This window comes from Mustela erminea, chromosome 11, assembly GCF_009829155.1.
Source record: "Mustela erminea isolate mMusErm1 chromosome 11, mMusErm1.Pri, whole genome shotgun sequence".
In the NCBI taxonomy this organism is placed as follows: Eukaryota; Metazoa; Chordata; class Mammalia; order Carnivora; family Mustelidae; genus Mustela; species Mustela erminea.
In genome coordinates, this window is record NC_045624.1 from 34,531,502 (window position 1) to 34,555,897 (window position 24,396).

At 36.9% G+C, this 24,396-nt stretch overlaps 1 long non-coding RNA gene and 1 pseudogene across 1 annotated transcript in view; one reads left to right on the plus strand and one right to left on the minus strand.

The window, feature by feature from the left end:
• The window catches only part of LOC116569182, a 70,563-nt gene that overhangs the window by 13,560 nt on the left and 32,607 nt on the right, over positions 1-24,396 (minus strand). The window lies entirely within an intron of this gene.
• Positions 13,896-14,413, plus strand: LOC116569181 (annotated as a pseudogene).

The following is a 24,396-nucleotide window of genomic DNA, read 5'->3' on the forward strand; positions in this document are numbered from 1 at the left end:
AAATTTAAGATCTATGACGTATATGAAGAAAAATCCTACCAACAGGCTTAAGAAAATCTGAACAGGGGCGCCTGGGTGGCTCAGTGGGTTAAAGCCCCTGCCTTTGGCTCAGGTCATGATCCCAGGGTCGTGGGATCGAGCCCCACATGGGCTCTCTGCTCAGTAGGGAGCCTGCTTCCTCCTCTTTCTCTGCCTGTCTTTCTGCCTACTTGTGATCTCTGTCTGTCAAATAAATAAAATCTTAAAAAAAAAAAAAAAAGAAAGAAAATCTGAACAAATGGGGAGAGTTGTGTTAGATGAGAAATTTTAATATTATAAAATGACATTCCTCTTAAATGTAATTTATACATTTAATGTTATTCCAATTAGAATTCATTCCAGTTGCATTTTTTTAAAATTTGGGGGTAAAATAATCTTAGAATATGGAAAAATAAATACATTAGAATACATTATATATGATAAATAAGAATAACCTAATATATAATAAATAAGAACACTAAGGGGGAACTTGCCTTACCAGTTATTAGAAATTTCTACATGGTCTAAGTAATCAAATCAAGATGGTATTGAAACCAAGATATTAGTGGAACAGATCCAGAAATAACTTAATATGACAAACATTGTTATTCTTTTTCAGTATAAAAAAGAAAAGATTATTTAATAAATGAGGCTGATATAATAATTTATCTTTCTGGAATATTAAGTTTAATTTTAAAACCAAAGGCAAAAAATTTCAAATGGATTTAAAGGTAAAAAATAAAGTAACATAAATCATAGCAGGAAACTAAGCAATTACATATAGAATATACAGGTGAAACTGTATCTGTAGAGGAAACTTCATACCAAGACAGAATAACTAGAATAATGTATATAGGATACGGTGATGGAAAACAACAATATCCACTGTTTTAGACAAGACTACAAATTACAGTACTGGTGTGAATAGGAGAAAAGATTGCTTTAAAAAGTAATCTACAACTTTAATTAAAATGAAAAATTACATATACACTCTACCCATGACAACTTCTAGGAACCTATCATAGAAATATAATTTCCAGTAGGTAAAGATACATGTACAATGTTGTTTATGGCAATGCTCAGGGAAAAGAACTGGAAATAATGTGAATATTATCATTAAAAGAGTCATTGAATATATTATGCCACGATCCATATTGCAGACTAGTAGATTAAGAAAAAGGATCAGAGAAAGGATCAAAGCTGAATCAGTTCCCAAAATGTTTAGCTACAAAACCAAAATGCAAACAAATATGTTTAATATACTATTATGTAAAACACAAACCAAAAAAGAAAAAAATCCCTCAGGTAAAGACATGGATATACACTTAGGTGTAAATGTAGCATAGAACCTAACTGCTGTTGTTAAACAACTCCAGGGGTACCATTCATGTATGTGAAGCTGTGTAATATGTTCACTGTGTATTTGGTTATTGACATAGACACACTATGGATATAATATACATGTGGCTATGAGCCAGATAGAAACATAGTAGATGTAGATATAATATAAATTTAAATAGGATAGTATATACATAAATAGAGAAGCATGAACTTTGGTATCATGGGTTATTCTGGGCATGGGGAGGATACCAAAGTCCTTTACTGAGAGAAGGAGATGAAAGGAAGAAAAACATGTATGCACATACACTGCCAAGATGTATGATTTTATATCACTTATACATGAATTCTATCTGTGTGTTGTATAGATGTTAATAAAAATTCAAAGATAGAAACTAGTCATTTCTAAAATAATAATTTCTAACACTTAAGGAACTTTTACTTAGAGCATGTACTATGCATAGCACTTTATCAGCATCAGCTCGTGAAATAAATCCTGACTAGCTATGTAAATTTAATTCATGAGTGCATTTCTCAATTGTCCACCCACACTTTGTTAAAATCACTTTTGTTTATTTTTTATTCATCAACCTGCAATGGAGGACACAGATCATTGCTTAGTACAACAGATGAACAGCATCTGTTTGCTATTATCTTTACTCAGTGTTCATCTTCATTCTTTTCCTCATAGGCATTCAACATAGCTAGGGTCAATTAGGAGACTTCACTAGTGAGAAATGGCTAAGAAATACATGTATGTAGAAGGAGCCATGAGAAAATCACTAGGTAATAAAATCACTTTGGTAGTGAATTCCAAATTAAACCATGATATTAGGTCTTTGGACAAGTTATATAACTTTACTATGCACAAGAATAAAAAACAAAGTGGTTCAGTAAGTGATTTTTAAGACCACTATCTCTCAGATTTCCTAAGTCTATCCCTTCTGCTCATGAATATTCAAAATTGAAAATCCATGTTCCTTTTTACTTTTATTCTTACTTTTATCCTGTCTTTCTAGCAAACAGTAGCTATATATTTAGATATATTACTTCTTCATTACTGCAAATTACCTCTAAATTTAGTGGATTAAAAACAGTAACATTTACTATTTAATACTTTCTTTAAGTTTGAAAATTGGGCACTGTGTAATTTGATCCTCCAGCTCGAGGTCTCTCAAAAGGATGCAGGCACCTCATGGCTCCACTAGGAAGAATCTGCTTCCTAGCTCACTCATGAGATTATTGATAGAATTCAAATCCCAGATCTAATATTCTTGCTCTTTTTAATTTGACCAATTCTTAATTAAAAAGCTATTAAGGAAAATCCCACAACTCAAGCAACTGCAGATTGCCTCTAGAAGTATAAGGAGTCTCTATTATCCAAAGATGGCCTCCTATCAACCATCAGCAAAAAAACTGCGATTTTTAGCCATACAAAGAGATGAATTCTGCCAACAGCCTGAATGAGCTGGGACACAGATTCTTCCATAACTTCTAGAAGAGAGCTCAGCCTAGCAGATACCTTGTAACTCAGCACAGGATTCAGCTAAGCTGAGCTTGGACTCCTGACCCATGGGAACTGTGAAATAATAAGTGTATGTATTTTTACGCTGTTAAATTTGCGATAACTTGTTATGCAACAATGAAAATGATTACAGCCTCTATGGATTCTTTTTCTTGAAAATGTGTCACATTTTCCTGGTTCTTTGTATGTCAAGTAATTGCAGATTATACCCTAAATATTGACTGTTATATTGCAGGGCCTCTGGATTCCTTTACATTCCTTTGAAGAGTGTTGGTTTGTTGTTGTTGCTGCTGTTGTTTTGTTTTGGGTTTTTTTTTTTTTTTTTTTTTTTGGTCTTGGAAGGTAATTATCTTGATTTGATTTTCAAATTGAAAACTCTACCTCAACTATGGTATCTCAAATCTCAGTTCAATTTTTCAGTTCTTAAGCATAATTCAGACATTTAGGCAGAGTTTATACACAGAACCTGGGCTTCCTCTTTCCTAACTCTTTAATGATCAGGATTACTTGCCATTTTTGTATGACAGTGGCCATCTTGAGCTGTCTTCTGATTCCTTCCTTAGGCCATCAGAAAGGTCATAGTTTTTCTACTAGAACTTCAACTTGTTGCCTTTAGTCCAAAGCTTGCATAAACCAGGAAATCAAACCGTCCCATTTCCTTCATTCATTTAAGTACTAACTTTCTTCCAAAATATCTCAGCTTTTGTCCATTATCTTTATCCATGGTCTTCAGGTAGAGGTTTTTGTTTTGTTTTTGTATTATTTTCTCCAAAATGGATTATTGTAATATGTGAGAGGACCAATCTAGTAGAAGCTTATTCCCTCTTATGGGAAGCAGACCCACCAAACCTATACTTTGATCAATAGATCACAGGTACAAATTTCTAAGTGGTTCATTTTATTCAAAGGTAAGCTATATTATCCAATCTAAATCATTCTCTGTCTATAGATCAGCTAAAGTTCTATAACAAAATACCATTCATCACATTACTGTATACTATCAAAGAACTGATAAAGGTTGGCTAAATTTGTGGTATATATTTACTATATATTCAGACTTATACCACAATATGTCTCTTTTTGTTTCATCAGCATTTCAGTGAATAAATATTAATGAAACCATGTATTCTGCTTTTTGGACCCTTACTATACATTGAACCCACAACATGTGTCTATTATTCTTCATATATATTCAGAGTGTATCTTGTAACAGTTCCTTTGGAACCATTATGCAGGTATGCTGTGAATGCATATTAATAGTAGAATATATTTGCATAATAGAAGTTCATCATATTGCATGCATAGCAAAATCTTTATAAAAATGTAGTTATAATATTCAAAAGCTATTTACTTAAACACATTACTTACTATTCTACATTCATGAAATGGTACTTCTAAATTTTGTAGTAGAAATTAATAGAAAACCCAGGTTTTCAGGAGGTTACATGATCAAATAAAAAAATACTTTTTTATTCCTGCTGATACCCTCAACAGAATACAGTCAATATAGGTAAAAGAATTAGCAACTTTAGTTGCAGCGAACATATTTTCATTGTGCTCATTGCATAGCTGTTATTTTTTTAAGATTTATTTGAGAGAGAAAGACAGGGATAAAGTAGGAGGAAGGGTAGAGGGAGAGGAGAGGGAATCTCAAGCAGACTCCTTGCTGAGCGCAGAGCCTAACATGGGGCTCTAGCTCACCCCTCATGAGATTATGACCTGAGCCAAAACCATGATCGGATATTTAACCAACTGTTATTGGTTATTGGTACTGTTATTGGCACCCCAGCTGTTATTTTTAAAGTTCTATAATAGATGTAGAAGTTTGGATAAACTTCTAAAGTCCCCAAATCTGCAAAATGTAAATTAAATTTCATCTATGGCCATTTAACAAATCCTACAGTATCAGGGCTGGCTGGTTTTTCATCAACTACAAGAATCCAGAACTGACCTAAACTCATAATATGAATGCCACATGTCCTTTCCTCCTGATGAATCTTTGAAGGTCAGCTGGTCACCAGGTAGATAAAGGCAGTAAGATCGGTGAGTTCTGTGATTTTAAATACCTCAGATGGTGTTACAAGGCCATAAACTGAATGACTTTATGTAGCTGAGAAATGCCAAGAGCTCTCTAGAAAAATAGGGTGTTTTATGTCCCATTAGCACAATGAAATCAAATTTCACAATAGTACAAAACAAAAGAGACAGTGCTCTGCATTCAGGAAGTGTGTTAACATGAGCATGAAATCGAAGACATCTAGCCAGGTGACTCCAGTAGTGTACAGTGTACTAAAATTACTTCATAATCTAGATGATGTTGCTTCATCCAGTAGTCATTGTGCTCAGTAATAGGTACTCACGTGCTTAATACAAAATGCCTAATAGCTTATGTTTCATTCTTTAAGTAAATTTAATATCATATTAACTGTAAAATAAAACTGTCACATTTTTTGCAAAAAAACACTCTCTTAAATGCAAAAATTTTCATTCTGAGGGAAGTAGCTTTTTCTTAAACACGATCAGATTACTATTAAAATCATTAAAAGTATCAAAAGTACCTGTGGAATTGAGTATTGAAAAGAGGGAAAGGAGGGGTACCTGGGTGACTCAGTCATTAAACATCTGCCTTTGGCTCAGGTATGATCCCGGGTCCTGGGATCAAGCCCTGTACTTGGCTCTGCTCAGTGGGAAGCCTGCTTCTCCCTCCCCCACTCTGCTTGTGGTCCATCTCTCACTCTCTCTGTCAAATAAATAAATTTAAAAAAAATCTTCAGAAAAAAAAAGAAAAGAGGGACAGGAACAAACAAGGATGCATACTCTCTCCACTTTTACTCAACATAGTATTAGAAGTCCTAGCCACAGCAATTAGATGAGAAAAAGAAATAAAGGGTGTCTAAATCAGAAAGGCAGAAGTAAAACTGTTACTATTTGCAGATAACAATTTTACATATACAAAACTCTAAAGATTCCAGCATAAACAAAAAAAATTAGAACTTATCAATGAATTCAGTGAAGTTGCAGGATACAAAATCTATATATAAAAAAATCCATTGGGTTTCTATAAACTAAAAGTGAAGTAGCGGAAAGAAAAATTAAGATAACAATTCCATTTACAATTGCATCCAAAAAAAAAAAAAAAACCAAACAAACAAACAAAGAACAGATTTCACCAAGGAAGTGAAAGACCTACATACTGATAACTATAAGACATTGATGAAAGAAAATGAAGAGGGTCCAAATAAATAGATATGCCATGCTCTTAAATTGGAAGAAAAAATATTGTTAAAATGTCCCTATTGCCTAAAGCAGTCTACACATTCAATAAAATCCCTATCAAAATGCCAAGAGCCTATTTAATAGAAAAAGAACAACCAATCCTAAAATGTGTATGGAACCACCAAAGACTTAAATAGCCAGAGAAAACTTGAAGAACAAAGCTGGATGTGTCATGCTCTGTGATTTCAAATTATATTACAAAGTTATAGTAATCAAAACAGGATGGTATTGGCATAAAAACAGATACATCGATCAATAGAAAAAAAATAGAGAACCCAGAAATAAACTCAGGCACCTTTGATCAATTAACTTATGGCAAAGGAGCCAAGAGGGAAAAGACAGCCTCTAATAAATGGTGTTGGAAAAACCAGACAACCACATGCAAAAGAATAAAACTGGACTATTATTTTATATGCAAAATTAACACAAAATTAACACAAAATGGACTGAAGACTTCAAGGTAAGGTCTGAAACCATAAAACTTATAGAAAAAAACATACAGGGTAAGCTCCTTGGTTATCAGTCTTGGTGATGATTTTTGGGGTTTGACACCAAAAAGAAAGGCAACAATAGGAAAGGTAAGTGAGATTACATCAACCTGAAAAGGTTCTGCACAGCAAAGGAAATCACCAACAAAATTAAAGGTCAACATACCAAATGGGAAAAAATATTTGCAAATCATGTATCTGGTAAGGGATTACTATCCAAAACACAAGAACTAACAACTCAATAGCAAAACCACAAACTGGGGCGCCTGGGTGGCTCAGTGGGTTAAAGCCTCTGCCTTCAGCTCAGGTCATGATCCCAGGGTCCTGGGATCGAGCCCCGCATTGGGCTCTCTGCTCTGCAGGGAGCCTGCTTCCTCCTCTCTCTCTCTCTCTGCCTACTTGTGATCTCTGTCAAATAAATAAAATCTTAAAAAAAAAAAAAGACAAATAAGTGTTGGTGAGTTTATTGGGTAAAGGAAACCCTTGTGCACTACTGACAGGAATGTAAACTGGTTCAGCTACTATACTAAAGTTTTGAAATTCATCAAAAAATTTAAAATAGAACTACCATAGGATCCAGCAGTTCCACTTTGGGGTATTTATCCAAAGGCGGGGTGGGGTGGGGTGGGGGGAAGACCACTAACTTCAAAACAAATCTCTACTCTCCTATTCATTGCAGCATTTAAATAATAATAATAATATTTATATAAATAATAATAGCTAAGATGTAGACACATGTGTCTATTAATGGATGAATGTATCCATTTTATTATCCATAAAAGAAAATAGGATATGAATGTACAATGAAATATTTTTCAAATATTATAAAAAATAAAGGGAGGAAATCCTGCTATTTGTGACAATATGGATGGAACTTCAGAGCATTATGCTAAATGAAAGAAGTTAGACAGGAAAAGATAAATGCCATATGATCTCACACATGGAATCTGTAAATCAAAACCAAACAAATCAAACTCATAGATAAAGAAAGCAGATTGGTGGTTCCCAGAGGTGGTAGGTGCCGAGTGGGCAAAATGGGCCAAGGGGGTCAAAAGGTACAAACTTCCGATTATAAAGTATAAAGGGGGATGAAATATATATATAGCATCTTGACTGTACTTAATAATGAATTGCATCCTAAGACCCTGGAATCATAACCTGAGCTGAAGGCAGATGCATAACGGACAGAGCTACCCAGGCATCCCTTTGCTGGAGGGTTTAAAGCAGCAGTCTGATAAATGACTTTCTCTGCTTAAGCATAAGGAATAACATGGAGGACATTAGGAGAAGGAAAGGAAAAGTGAATCGGGGCAAAAAGGAAGGGAAGACAAAGCATAAGAGACTGTGGACTTTAAGAAACAAACTGAGCATTTTTGGGGGGAGGTGGTGGGAGGTTGGGTGAGCCTGGTGGTGGGTATTAAGGAGGGCAGGTATTGCGTGGAGCACTGGGTGTGGTGCATAAACAATGAATCTTGGAACACCGAGGGGGCGGGGGAAGCAGCAGTCTGAGAAAGAGTACAAAAGCTCTTAGAGGGTAGAAACACAGCTGTGTCTATCCTATAGCTCAGGTTATTTCCTTGTCCTGCAAAATGCCTGGCTAGTGTCCACATGCTGAATATTCATGAATGAATGAAATGCATACCTTAAAGTGTCCTTCCCTTTGATAACCTCCTCTAGTATCATGTAGACAAAGCCTTACATATCCAATTGTTAGAATTGTTTGGCTCATAAAGATATATGTGGCACATGAAATCGAAGAGTAAAATAGTATGTTATTTTTCAGAAACCATGTAAAGCAAAGATCTCCAGATTAAATGAAAGTCATGAAGTAGAGGGTTCATTCAAGGTTTCACTTTTACCTAGCCAGTTTCTCATCAGGACCTGTATCAGTGGAGCCTCATCTGTAAAACTACCTGGCCAGAATCAGTTAGCTCTTATTTTCTTCTCAGCAGTAAAATTCATAGACTAGTATAACCTCAAATGTTATGGATTATTTCTTAATTGATGACAAAGTCGATACCCTACATTATTCTTTCAAGCCATTATACAATTTTGAGGTACTGAGGCAATGTAGACCCATAAAACAAATATTCTTAGACATTCCCACCTTAGCTAGGTACTATGGACTGTTACATACTCCATTGCTTCTTCTGAATTTCCATCATTTTACTTGTCATCTTAATATTTAAGGTAGCATTCAATTTCATCTTTCTTTTAAAGAAAAGTAAAGATAAAAAGAAAAGAAAAGTAAAGGATAAAAGTACAAATGAAGGATGGGACAAATATCTCAGTTCTTACAAAAAAAGGTTGCCACTCTTTATAGAAAATGATAAAATTCTGAAAAACTCAATATAGACAAATGATCCTTGAAAGTAGAAACCCATTAGGCAAATAAAAATTAAGAGTTGACATTATATAACAGGAGTTAGTTCCCTGAGAGCTGGAACCATGTTTTCCTTCCTTCATTTATTTAAAAAAAAAATTTCTTAGAACTTATTTCAGTATTGGACAAGTGTACTCCATTCGTCCGTGTTGATCAAATACAGTGAAAATTTTAAAAAGACAAAATTTTGGATAGGGCATAAACTGAATGTGTGTATATCATGTAACATTTCATTCACAAAACATGGAGGCATGGGAGGTGGCCCTAGTCAAAGCAGACCCCATGTCCTCCCACATGAGAGAAGGAATCTTGAACAGTGTATGCCTTACTAACTCAACAACTGAAAACAAATGCAATTACTTATTTATGTAACCCCATAATTCTCTTTCCCTTAACACCCCATTCCCACCTTCACTGAATAACCAGGGAGGAATAGTGAAAGCTAGAAAAATTCAGAATAAAGTAATTCCCTGGTCCTCTAACAGAAAGGCAGCTGGCAACAAGTATGCTGGACAAGGATGGTGACATTTCAAGAAATGACAAAGTCACAATTCTTATTAGACTAAACCTACATCAGAGTAAGAAGCAAAGTCAAAAGGGACATAATAACAGAGTCCATTAGTGATGGATTCCCCACTTAAAAAAAAAAAAAAAGTAATAACTCAAAGTAGCACATAGATTGGGCCAGCCTGAGTGGATGTGATTTAGTCTATTTTCCAATCATCTTGAATTTTAAATTGTGACTCCTTAAGCACCTTAATGTCTTCCTCCAAGAGTGTGAATCAACGCACCTTTCTTCTCATCCTCCCCACTCCCAACCCTTGCAAGCATTCAAACTCTGTACTCAGCTTGCTGCAACATCTCTCTGCTACTTCTCCTGGCCCTGTTGATCTCTGTGCAAGTCTACTGTGAACACCAAACATGGATTCAACCTTCCTAAAACCTTGAATTATTAGTCTCTTTTCTAAAAAATCTGTTTAACCACTTCATTTAAGATAAAGTTCAACATCCTCAATCTATCGCTCAAGTCTCTGACCTCACTCTCCTTATTTACCTGTATCTTGCTTTTCTCCACCCCAGAAGGGTCCTCACCATTCCTCAGGCATTCCATTCTCTCTCCTGAGTGGTGCCCAGGCTTGTGCTGTACCTCTTGCATAACAGATGCGTTTCCTTCCCTCTACTTCCCAAACTCTGACTACCCTACTGTTATCACCCATTACGGCATCTCACCTAGACCTTTCCATTTTCTGAATCAGAGTCCTGAGAAAGATACTGTGTGTGAACACTGAGAAAACCATCAATGGCCGTTGTGTTCAGGAAATACTTTCCTAAAAACTCGAGACTGGAAGTAAATAGAAGATGGGCAGAATTTGACTAAGAAAACTCATTCTCTTACAGAGGCGGCCTGGGGAGGTGGCAAAACCAGAGGGTCCTAATTCAGAATGTCTTCTTTCAAATTCTGTCTCTGTCTCTTAACGCTGTGCATCATGGGCAAGTCACTTGATAGGAATCTGGCTCAATTTTCTACTCACAGAGTGGTGACAAGGATTCTTTAGTCAACACTTAGTAAATGTAAGCTATACACAATACTATTAGTAATACAACAAAACTATCACCTGTGATAGGATACTTCCGTAGCATCTTGAGTAAAATGATTCAGGATATAAAGTAAAAAATAAATAAATAAATAAAAATGAATCACAAAGAAGAAACATCCTGGGAGGTGAAAAGAAGGTCAAGACAGAGTAAGGCAGTCATCAGGAGACTCTAATATCATGGTTCTTTCCATTAGATTCTTTCCTGACGGTTTCATTAAGCCCATCAGCATGCCACAGAGCCAAGTGCACTGTGATGGCAGTTAACACACTGGTAACAATAACTTACTAGTTAATAAAAACTGGGCAGAAAATTGACCTATTTAAGTTCATAACTAACACACACACACACACACACACACACACACACACACACAGACACGTGGTTATATTTATTTTCCTTAGTTTGAAGGTAGGAAAACCAGAATGCTTAGAAATTAGGTTATTTGCTCACACAATAAAGCCTAAACACTTGTAGAATTTCGTTAACTGGATGGCTCCCATATTCCAACCTGTAGCAGAAATCTTTGTCCTTAACCAAAGATTCTAACTTTAATTTTCCGGATGGATGTTTTTCAAACTTAAAATTGAACTTAACTTTCTCCCTTATGTGTCTACTCTCCCCTCCCGTAAGAGCAGGTTTATCTCGGGACGCCTGGGTGGCTCAGTTGGTTGGACGACTGCCTTCGGCTCAGGTCATGATCCTGGAGTCCCGGGATTGAGTCCCGCATCCGGCTCCCAGCTCCATGGGGAGTCTGCTTCTCTCTCTGACCTTCTCCTCGCTCATGCTCTCTCTCACTGTCTCTCTCTCAAATAAATAAATAAAATCCTAAAAAAATTAAAAAAAAAAATAAAGAGCAGGTTTATCTGTCTACTTCCTCTCTATTCCCATAACTTTTCTTTCCTTGTTTTTGGCACTGCTGCAGTATGCCTCTAGCTGTCCTGTAGTGGGTGACACAGACCTTGAGTAAAGTGAACACAGTCTTCTTCCCCTCATGGCGGGCCATCGTTGAGCAGACTTTGGGGTGAGTGATACTTGTAGAATGCAGTTAGTCTGGATTATGTTTTGCTCTGGTAAGTTACAATGGATTTTCTGTCTACTTCTATTGTATGAAGGAACTGAAGAAGGCACCAATGTGGACAGTGCAAAGCAATCAAGTCACTGGCTTCAGTACAGTCCTGGAATGATACTGTTCATATAATTTCCTCATAACACATATGTTACAAAACTTTTATTTCAAAAGACTTGAAGGTTTTCCCAGTTGTTTCTGGGTTAAGTATATACATTCGATGTTTTGTATAGAAAGAAATTTTTTTTTACCTATTAATTATAGTTCTTAGCTAACTTTATTATTAAGAATGCCAATTCCGGGGCGCCTGGTTGGCTCAGTGGGTTAAGCTGCTGCCTTCGGCTCAGGTCATGATCTCAGGGTCCTGGGATTGAGTCCCACATCGGGCTCTCTGCTCGGCGGGGAGCCTGCTTCCCTCTCTCTCTCTCTGCCTGCCTATCCGTCTACTTGTGATTTCTCTCTGTCAAATAAATAAATAAAATCTTAAAAAAAAAAAAGAGTCCCAAGAATGCCAATTCCATATTTAAGTCTTGGGTGTGGGAAAGAGTGAAATGTGATTCATAACAATTTTCTGTTAAGATTTAAGAAATCAGTAAAAATTAACTGTATCATGCATGTTCCATGTTCGTATTTCTTCTATAGCAGCTAAACTTTTTGATGATGGGTAAGCCTGTAACTCACACCTATGCTCTTATATGACAAATTGGAAGGATGGTATTGGTGCATAAAGACATAATAAACTCATGGGACACCTGGTGGCTCAGTTGGTTAATGTTAAGCACCTGCTGTCAGCTCAGGTCATGATCCCGATGTCCTGGGATGGAGCCCCATGTAGGGCTCCCTATTCAGCAGGGAGTCTGCTTCTCCTTCTCTGCCCTTTCCCCCAACTTCTGCTCACTCACTCTCTAAAATAAATAGTCTTTTTTAAGAGAAGAAATGGCATAAAAAATTTAAAAAAAAGATATAAACTCACAGTGCTTCTGCATAGACACACTAGTTGAAAATGTGTGTTAAGAGGAGTTATTTGTGGGACAGAATATATAGTTCTAGAAGAATAGAATGTTAGACAATGTCTAAATGAGAGCTAGGGGGTATGAAGAGGGTGAAAAGCCAACAGAGTAGTTGGCAAAACTAGTAGGGGGCAAAAAATCAGCAATATCAAAGGGCCACTAGGAACAATGAGATGTTTAATTAGACCCTCCCCTTTTTCTCTCCCCTAAATCCTTTGGGGCCTAACAGTCCCCTCCCCAACTCCACATGGTTCTCCTCGGACTTCCATCACTATACACTGGGCAGTCATGCTCTGCCGAAGCTGATCCCAAAGAGAATCCTTCCCAGGATTTTCAGTTATTGGAAAGGAGAAATTCTCATTCCCTCTGATTCACTAATTCAAGTGTATGACTCAAGCTGTGAATACCTATATCCCCTGCCATATGGAGGGCATCCCTTTCTACTAAGAGAGAAAAAGCTTGATACCCAGAAAGAAGCTGATAGGAGAGATGGGGAGATGACAAGATTTCTATTAGTTTATGGATTCAGCTTAAACTACGAACAGACACATCCTTATTCTTCCTAGTTCTAGGAGCCAATTTATTCTTTTTGCTAAATCAAGTTTGAGTTGGGTTTTTTTTTTTTTTTTGGTCACCTATGACAAATATCATGGTTAATATAATAAACAATCACCAGAGGTGTTACATATCTTATTGTAAAGTGAGGGTAATCAAAAGAGAAGTCAAGAGATTGAAAACAGAAAGACAGTCTTTTGACTTTCATCTTTACCAGTGATCTCTGCAAGTGTAATTTCATTTTACTACAGAAGATAAAATCTGGTTTTCTGGTGATTTACTAAACCTATAGAACTAGATTAATTTTTAGAAACTTTGTTTTTATCAGTACCCTCCCCCTCAACATACACTCAACAGAATTTCTAATCTTTTGTTCACAAAAAAACCTAAATGCCCAGTATTATAACCCATCTAATTTGAAGTTAATGAAAGTATGAGCTACGTAAGAAATTTAGTCTACGTATTCAGTAACTAGAAAAGCAGTTCTGACTTACAAAGTAACTTCTATTTTTCCTTAGGAAGTAAGGTACTTAATGTAAAGCTTATATATGGTACACATACATTCTTGGAACCCACAACAACCCTAAAAATTACTTTAGTGGCTCTTCCTCTCAGCGACCTGGGGTGACCTCTGAAAATGGTTCACTATTCACTTGACCCAGGAAGCCCTACAAAATCATGCAAATCAAGAGGTTCAAATCTTCTTGTTCACTTTAAGAACACATGTGAAACTGCAGGCCATCAAGGGTATGCGTATCCGAAGAGCCACCAAGTATCTGAAAGATGTCACTTGGCAGAAGCAGTGTGTGCCTTTCCATCACTATGATGGTAGTGTTGGTAGGTGTGCCCAGGCCAAATTGTGGGGCTGGACACAGGCTCGGTGGCCCAAGAAGAGTGCTGAATTTTTACTGCACATACTTAAAAATGCAGAGAGTAATGCTAAACTTAATGGTTTAGATGTTAATTCTCTGGTCATTGAACAAAGCTCCCAAGATGCGGCGTAGAACTTACAGGGCTCATGGTCGGATTAACCCATACATGAGCTCTCCCTGCCACATTGAGATGATCCTCACCAAAAAAGAGCAGATTATTGCTTAGAAGAAAAAGATATCCCAGAAGAAACTGAAGAAACAAAAATTTATGGCCCGGGAGTGAGTTCTGCACAGAATAAATGCAAATAAAAATTTTTTTTAAATTACTTTAGTAGACCAAATAATAGTGAATTACATAGAGAATCAAAGAGCTTCAGTGGATATTTGTTAGGATTAAAAGTATCCTAAATATAACAGATAACTCTTCTAGCATGTAAGCTTTAACAACATGGAGATTAGAAATCTTCTATGAGAAACAAAAATATATGAAAGAACACTTAGAGAAACTATTTTTCTCAGTTGGGATTGTTACTGTGAAGGCAGATCTGCTCTGAGCTCTTTTGCTCCAGGTGGTGGAATTAATCGCTGCATTGCTCTCTGGGGCAAAGCAGGAATCCCTTTCTCACTCTTAGGACATTTTTTTGCTAAAGAAACATAATGACTCAAAAGTAGGCTAATGTGCAAATTTAATAAATTCTTCACATACAATACTTTCTAGCCTGGATCTAAATCTAGATCAGTGGGCATGTTATGCTTGCATTTTGTAAATGAGATTTAGTTGTGCCTTTCCCTTTTATTTCTATGACTGGTGACCTTCTTGAGCCATCTCGTTGGAACATTACAGTTTGGTATATTTTTATTCTTTGGCCATTAGCACTCAGATTATGTACTTTTGGCATTAAAAATTCCATCTAAGAGTTCGAGTATGCTTCTTATTCCTTGTGACCTTTGTTACATTAAGAAATTACAAATTTTGATGGATCTTTCTGGACACATTATAGCAGTGTACTTGTTAAAGGAAAAAATTCCTGTGTACTAAGAGCATATATATAAAGCCATACACCGAGTTTTAAATGCTTAATTTCAATTAAAACAATACCTAGTTAGATTGGATGCGGCTCATCCAAATAAAGTGAGAAGGAAGAATGGGAGTCAACAACCAGAAATGTTCCTTTTCTAACAATTATTCTTGGCAATCTTTCTTGTTTTCATTAAGAGGGCAGTGATCATCTAAGGACTACTTTCTTTTTTAACCTTGCCCAGAAAAATTCAATTTTCAAATAGCATAAGACACAGATTGGTGGAGTTGTACCAGAAGACATGAACCATGTCACTAAAGTCTGACTCTGCCATAGAATTAGAAAAACAGGACCCATTATTCATTTTGAAACTTAAACAATTGACAATTTAAAAATGTCACTTTCTGTTTTATTAGAGACATATACTACAGATAAAGCAAACTTCATAGCAACCAGTATCTCAAGAGCTAAGTATTCTCAAAATGAGGTCATTCCGGTACCTTGCCAATAAGGTGAAATATAGTAAAATAACAAAAAATAACTTAGCTTAGAAAATAAAACATGGCACATACAGTCCTACCTACAAAATGTGGAACTAGGTTAAGTCAAACAAATGGTTAGAGCCAAATAATTTAACCTTCTTAGAATGGGATAAATCTTTTTGCTAACTTTGAAAGGTCTCCAAGGCAAATTGCTGAAGGAGAGCAAGATGTAGAAACCACACATATGTGGAAATGTAAGTGCAAAGAAAATATAATGGATGAAATACTCCCATGTTTCTGTGGTTATCTCAGGGAAAATGATTAGAAATAGAAGTTGCAGATAGAAAGCTTACCCTGAAGTTTTTGTTTTTGCATTGTATTATAGCATTCACATCGAAATTTTATTCTCTTAGAATTTAGGTAATTATGGCAATTTTTAATCACTATCAAACTTTAACCACAAAATTATCTCCTTACATATTTATCTATAAGTACATAGTTGTATGGAAATTTTTATAAAAGATTCTAACATTTTATAAATTTTAGTTTCTCCAAGGAATATGGAGATGAGTAAATTATAGGCTATGTCTTCTACATATTTTGTTTTTCCCCTAGTAATGTTCTGTATAACAGAGAAGACTGTTGATTGACTAGCAAAAATTAAAAGTAAAAAGTAACTAAACTACGGTACATGTCTTGGTACAATTTAATTTTCTGAAAATAAATAGGCTGCTGTGTTCTGAAAACAAAAATGTGAGGAGGCTTTTTAAAAGGAACAATTTAAAAAATTTATGAATCTTATAAGTTAATTTTTAAAATTAAGAATCGGCTCAGGTCATGATCTCAGGGTCCTGGGATCGAGTCCCGCATCGGGCTCTCTGCTCAGCAGGGAGTCTGCTTCCTCCTCTCTCTCTCTCTCTGCCTGCCTCTCTGCCTACTTGTGATCTCTCTCTGTCAAATAAATAAATAAAATCTTTAAAAAAAAAAAAAAAAAGAATCTCTTGATGAGGGTTAATAAGGTGTGCATTTATAGTGATGAGCGCTGGGTGTTATATGTTAGTGTTGAACCACTAAATTGTACACCTGAAATTAATATACTCTGTCAACTAACTAGAATTTAAATAAAAACTTAAAAAATAAAAACACAGTCACAGTAAGATATTCAACTACCAAAAAGAGAGAGAGAAAAGCTCCTGAATTTATCCATTCATTTAACAGATAATGATTGAACACTTATCTGGGCTGAGCATGGTTGAAGGCACTAGAGATTCAATGATGAACAAAACGAAGTTTTTGCTTTCATGGAGTATGCACACTGAGATTAAACACAAAAACAGTACTGAAGATCCCAGAAGCCAAGAACAAGGGCGACATAATGACATGATGGGTTACCTCCTTGGGGTGGGTTTGCGCAGACCCATTCTAGGCCTGGCTATGAAGTAAGGCAGAGTTCCAAAGTCCTGGACTGTGGCGTCAGGAGAACTCCAGGGAGACCCCGAATGCCAACGGCCTCCTCACTGAGGCCAGTATTATAAAAGGCGGACATGCCTGGCCCTGTGATCCTGACCCCTCCCTCTGCACAAGTGACCGCTGCCATGCAGGTCTTTGTGAGAGCCAGGTAGGCAGCAAGGAGATGTAGATCCAGTCCCATGGCTCCCTGAGCTCCTAGAATACCTGCCCTGCTGGTTTGCTGGATCAGTGACAGAAATTAAGGAGTAAGAAACCTTACCCAAATCCCGTTGTTATTCTTGACAATCTCCCAATAACCATCAGAGTTTTTGTTCTCTCTCAGCCTCACAGTTCTTCAAGATAGGCAGATTTTTCATTATCTCTGATTTTCATTTGAAACTCTTTTCAGGAGACTTTTTGAATGAAAGGTGTTAGGTAGGATCATTCAAATTTAAGAAACGTCCACAGTCACAACAGGTTTTTTTGGTGTTTTTTTTAAGTCCCTAATAGATTTTTAAAATGGAAGGGAAAAGCTGGGTTACAAAAATTGTGACATTATAAATATTTATATCTAACTAAGCCTTTTAGCACATACATAAATCACATGTATGTGTTGAAATAAAAGTATCAAAAGTCTAAGTTTGATGACCTTCCTTCATGTTGACCTTTACCTTTCAAGTTAGGCCCCCCAAAATGTGTGGAGCACATAATCTCACTCCACTTATCAAGCCTATGCACATCCATCCATGGTCTCCTCAGTTTTGTGAAATACTCAGAAATGCTCCCAATGTTGCCTTCTTACAGCCATTCTCAATAAAAGTAAAGAAAATGTTAAGTTTTGGCTCTACTAAAGAAACTCTACAAATCAGAGTATTCTAGAGAAATGAATAGATACTGCCTAGGGAGTTTAGTTGGTTAAATGTCTCCCTACAGCTCAGGTCCTGATTTCAGGCTCCTGGGATCAAGCCCCGTATCAGGCTCCCTGCTCAGCAGTGAACCTGCTTCACTTTCTCCTTTTGCCTCTGCCTCTCCTCCAGCTCATGCACTCTCTCAAAACAAAAACAAACAAACAAACAAAAAAACCCCTGTATTCTTTAGATTAATAGATCACAAACACAAAACCATGAATAAGAAGACCCTTGAAAGCTTTCTTAAAAAAAAAAACCCAAAAAACAAAAAATGATAAATTACCAGGCACTACCAAGAAGAATTTTAATTCAATAGATAGGAGATGAAGATCAGGCAACTGTTTTTAAAAACTCTTCAGGGGGGCCTAGGTGGCTCAGTTAAGTGTCCAACTCTTGATTTTGCGTCAGGTCATGATCTTGAGGTTGTGGGATCAACCCCTGCATTGGGCTCTGTCCTCACCATGGAATCTGCTCGAGATTTTCTCCCTGTTCCTGCCCCTGCTTGAGCACATGCTTTCTTTCTCTCTCTCTCAAATAAGCAAAATCTTTTAAAAAGATAAAAAGTCAAAACCCTTCAGTAATCCTAATTAAAGAACAGGTTGGGTAACCATTATGTTTGATTAAAAGCTCTTCCGTATATGTTATTTCAGCTGGGCTTTTTTGTTCTAGTAACATTATAGTCTATCCTTCTGGTCTTGTTTTCTTGAATGTAGGTCTTTTTTTATGTAGTCACAATAACACTCTGATTAATTTTTTTAAGTTGAAATGTACCAATTTTCAAAACTCAGACATCTGATTCCTCAAAATGGTAAGGTATACAAATAATTTATTGAAATATTATATTTATAATTCAAAACCAGAACAGTGGTATCAACTTCTAATTAACAATATAACTAAGACATATAGGTTGGAATTTTTTTTTTTTAGTTTGGAATTTTTTTAATTAAAACTTTGAAAATTAGACTTTTGAGAATTCTATTATGATGTTAGCTAAATCTAAAAATTCCAAGAAGCTTAACAAACAAAATAGAAGGGATAGAATTCCAACTGCTTTTCTGTATTATAGGTGAAAGTAGTTCTAGACAGACTGTAAGAACTTTTAGAATATAACTCATGTACTTGAGAAACTGGTTGTCTTTTACAGAAGTTCTTAAGTGGGATTTTTTTTTTTTAAAGATTTTATTTATTTGACAGAGAGATCACCAGTAGGCAAAGACGCAGGCAGAGAGAGAGAGAGGGAAGCAGGCTCCCTGTTGAGCAGAGAGCCCAATGCGGGACTCGATCCCAGGACTGTGAGATCATGACCTGAGCTGAAGGCAGAGGCTTAACCCACTGAGCCATCCAGGTGCCCCTGAAGTGGGATGTTTACGGAATTCTGTGTTGAGAATCATCTGAAATTCTGAGAAGGCCATGAAGGAAGTGACTGAGTCTGATTTTCTTTCTCTATATAATTATCTACTTCATGTTTCTACATGGAAATAACTATTTTTCCATTTTATTAATATCTGTTTAAATAGAATTTGTTAAATTGAATTTCATTCCTCAATAACTGGAAAAAAATGTTGTTTTTTCCATTGCATATATTATAGTTAGTTACCAGCACAAGGATAAGTAATATCTAAAAATGATTCTGTCAACAAATGAAAAGGCAACTCATCAAATAGGAGAAAATACCTGCAAATCATGTATCTGTTAAGGGGTTCACATCCAAAATATATAAAGAATTCATACAACTCTAGAGCAAACAATTGGATTAAAAAATGGGCAGATGGTCTAAACAGGTATTTCTCCAAAGAAGATATACAGAAGGCTAACACATTCATGAAAAGGTATTCATCATCAATGATTAGGGAAATGCAAACCAAAACTACAATAAGGTAACACTTCATTCCTGTTATAAGGGTTATTATCAAAAAGACAAAGGAGAAGGAGAAAAGGGAACCCTCATCAATGGTTGGTAGAAATCTAAATTAGTACAGCCATTATGGAAAATAGTATGGAGGTTCCTTAAAGAATTAAAAATAGAACTACTATATGATCCAGCAATTCTACTTCTAGGTATTTATTCAAAGAAAACACACAGATTAGCTTGAAAAGATATATGCACCCCCATGTTCACTGAAGCATTATTTACCATAACTAAGATATGGAAGCAACCTAAGGGTCCACTGATGGATGAATGGGTTAAAAAAAAAAATGACATATATATTAGCGGAATGTCATACAACCATTAAAAAAAAAAAATGGGATCTTGCCCACTGTGACAATTTGGATGGACGTTGAGGGCATTATGCTAAAAAAAGAAGCCAAACAGAAAAAGGGCAAATACCATATAATCTGACATTTAAGTGGAATCTATACAATCAACCAACAAAACTTACAGAGATAGAGCAGACTGGTGGTTGTCAGAGGTGGGGGTGGGGACCAGGTAGTGGGATCAAAAGGTTCAAACTTAAATTACAAAAGAAGTCATGGGGATATAACGTACAGCGTGGTGACTACAGTTAACAATAAGTTCTGTTTATTTGAAAGTTACTAAGACAGTATATCTGAAAAGTTCTTATCACAAAGAAACTATATGTGGTAATGGAGGTTAACTAGACTTATTGTGATGATCATTTCACAATATATATATTGAATCATTCTGTTGTATACCTGACACTAAAAGGTTAATTACAGCTCAAAAAAATACTAATAGGCAAATCCCACTCTCAAAGATGCTGTCTGAAGTGGAAATTCTAATTTTAAAAGTTTCCCAAGTGGTTCTAAGTGCACTCATGTTTGAGAACCACTGATCTAGGGGAAGCCAGATACACAAAGAAGGCTCAAGTAAGTTCAGAGGTCAGTGGCCCAGGTTCTGTATGGGACTTCAGGATCTCAGGGACCCTAGCTCCTTTTACCTTGTTGCTCACCGATGACCTACACTATCCAGATCAACTCAAGGTCCAAAGTGACTGTGTCAGCTTTGGTCGGCATGGACATACTCCAGCCAGAGGATAGAAGAGGAAGAAAAGCAGTCCCCTCTCTCTAAGAAAAATTGTACCTACCACTTTCCCTTTCATTCCCCTTGTCAGAACTTAAATGGACTAGATTACGCCTAGATTACACAAGCAGGGAAAATGTAGTTTTTAATCTCTGGATTAAAACACACACACACACACACACACACACACACACACACAAACACACACACACACACACTTTACACTATGGAAAAGGGGAGAAGATTATCAAGAAATAACAGAATTTCCTCCCCAGAAGGTTAACATTCTACTGCAGTAGGTTAGGCTGTAATTGGTGGGAGAAACAGACTGATAAGACTCCAAGTCAACGGGCGCCTCAGTGGCTCAGTGGGCTAAGGTCTCTGCCTTTGCCTCAGGTCATGGTCTCAGGGTCCTGGGATTGAGCCCCGCATAGAGCTCTCTGCTCAGTGGGGAGCCTGCTTCCCACCCCCCTGCCCCGCTTCTCTACCTGCTTGTGATCTCTGTCAAATAAATAAAATCTTAAAAAAAAAAAAAGACTCCAAGTCAAGTCCCTGAATATGCATGGAGAAAGTTAATCTTTCTTGCTGATTTTCTCACCACTATTATTTCAGGATGATAATTCTAAATATTCCTGCGTGAACTATAAATGGAACCTATTAGCCCCCAAAATACCAACTTTGCTTTCAAGGAATAGGAAATGGAAATGGAAAGCGAAGTATCAGAGTCCGGGTGACTATAATTCTTTACCAAATTCAAACTTACTCGCTTTGTCTTCTTGTTTCTTACCAACCTGCCAAAACGACAAATATGTGAAGTACTTTTCCGGCCCGGTCGCTTCGGTGCCAAGTTAGCTCCCATAGACTCTGTAAAAAGCATTGCCTCGACTCTCTGGAGGTGTGTGTGGGAGATCCTGGCCTGGAGAACTACTTTCAGCAAGACTTCAATGTGGTTAACACAAGCCAGAGACCAAGCTGAGGGCATTTAAGCTGATTCATCTTTTAAGACAATGGCAGCCAAGAATGGGAGCAATTGGCTGCCACCAGAATATAATTTTTAGCAAGTAAACCATCACAGGTAAGAAAGAGGTAGGTGTAGAACATACAGGTACAAGTACACGGATCCTATTACCAAGGCATTGTAAACTTGTACGTATGTACGGTTCCGAACCCCAAAAGAATTCTATTTCTCATAGGACAAGTGGAATCTTTTTTTCCCAACATCATTATATGCCTCTGAACATCCTTCTTACCTCATTGTTAAATATACATATATATTTTTAAGTACCAAAAGGAGTAGTGGAAGAATGTGCTAGAGCGCCTGAGCCAAGCAAATAAAGTTAGCATCAGCTGCAATGGTACCAAGCGCGGTCAGGCGCCTCCTGTTTCTCAAAGGACACACAGTCGCTGCTGCATTATTGGTCAGAAAAGCAAGTAAATCACAACCTAAATCTAATCATGAAAAACATCAGTTTTATTCAACTGTCAGCCCATGTGGAGCACCCATATTCTCTAAGTTCTACTGCATTTAAGCAGTCCTGGTTCAGCATCCTAGAGAGCCTGTCTCTTCTAATTACTCTTCTTTTTCAGACATTTCTGAGGCATTCTGAGCCATGAATGGCATCCTATTTAGATAGGCATTTTCTTAAGCCTGGCTTACAGGGAGCTGATGGAGCATCCAGATGCATCTGAAGACCACATATTTGCCTTTTTTACTGATATTCCAGGACCCACCTCATCTCATACAAGAATCTGGGACAGCATCACCTTCCCAAGTTGCTCTCTCTCAAAGGAACAACTTCGAATAGTTTCAAGTCCATAATTAAAAGTGAGGATTGCTCAGGGCATATTGGAAGCCTGAAGGAGAAATGGGGAGAAGGTCTGGGGATATAGGAGAGAATGTCCTAGAGAGCTAACCGTGGCTGTTACAGAAGGGGAAAAAACGTCGTTGAAATCAAACTGGTTAAGAACACCAAAGATAAAGAGCGAAAGGTTTATACGTTTTAAAACCACAGCCTTTCAGAAGAAAAAAAAGACACAGCCCCTGAAGACATTTACCTGAGAACCTACCAGATCTTCCTCTATCTTCACTGGGTTTCTTCCTCAGGGGAGACCATGGGAGAAGTCATACATGCATCTTTAAAAACACCCTGAAAGGCTTCGGCACGGACCCTTCACCTACAACCATCATTCCTGAGGACAGAGAGACATGAATTATAGAAACGTCCACCCATTCCTGTCCTTTGTCTCAGGAGAGGTTCAGAAGCAAAGAGCTCCTACATGGAAGACCAAACTTGAAACTTCTCCTTCCTAGTCTTCAAGAGCGCTCTCCTCCCACAGATGCCACAAAATTCTGCCATAGAACAGATACCATGTGCTACACCCACCCGCCGTACCAAACTCACGAACGCACCCTGTTACCTAAGCCCGAATACAAAACCTCGACTCAACTCTCACAAATATACTCGGGATCCCTCACCTTAGAATCACCTGGAGGACCTAATTAAAACAACATTGCTAGCCTCACCCAAGACCAACTGACAGAACCCATGGGGGAGGGGTGATGATAGTTTTTAAAACTCTGCACATGATCCTAGTTGGAAGTTTGGGTCTCTCTAGCTTCTAAAGCTCTAACATGCATAAAAATCAATTGGATAAATGTTAACTAAACTAACTGTGGTGATCTTTTTGCAATATATACAAATATTGAATCATTATGTTGCATACTTAAAACTAACGAACTGATTTGTGTCGATTATATCTCAATTAACAAAAACCCACCTCGAGGTGAAAAATAAAAATAAAATATAAATACAAAGAGGGGCATTAGTCAGGATCAAGTTCTTCCTGGAGCTCTTAATCCTAGCTCACAATGTCACTTGTATTATTTGAAAAAAAAATACGACTCTTCTAGGAAGGAAAAACAATAAAAATAACACTTAGAGGAGAGTCTAGGGCATACAATTATTTTTCAAGATCTAGGTTACACTTCAAGAAGAGCTAGTCCTCTAAAAATTTTTAAAAAATGAATGTGGTTAATATCAGGAGAAAAGACCTCTTAAACTACTGTAGCATGTTCTAGGCAGTAGTAGCTGCCCTCTTTACAGAATTTTCCGGAACACAAACAGGGGGACAGAAACAAGGGGATGGGGCATTCAGCTATGCTCTGTGGAGTTTTGCAGCAGATAAGAAAGCTATTTAAGATCACTAATGATTCCATTAACTACAAGGCTTGAATGAAGATCCAATTTAAGACGTACAAACTGTTTTCCAGTGATGGCACAAATAGAATGTTTTTCCACAGAATCCAATCATTTAAATATGACTAAATGCTTGAATACCTACTACATCCAAAATTTCAGTTGAAAGACTTCAAAGTTTTGTCCCCTCCCAACCAGATTCTTCCAAGTGCCTCGATTTGCAGCTCA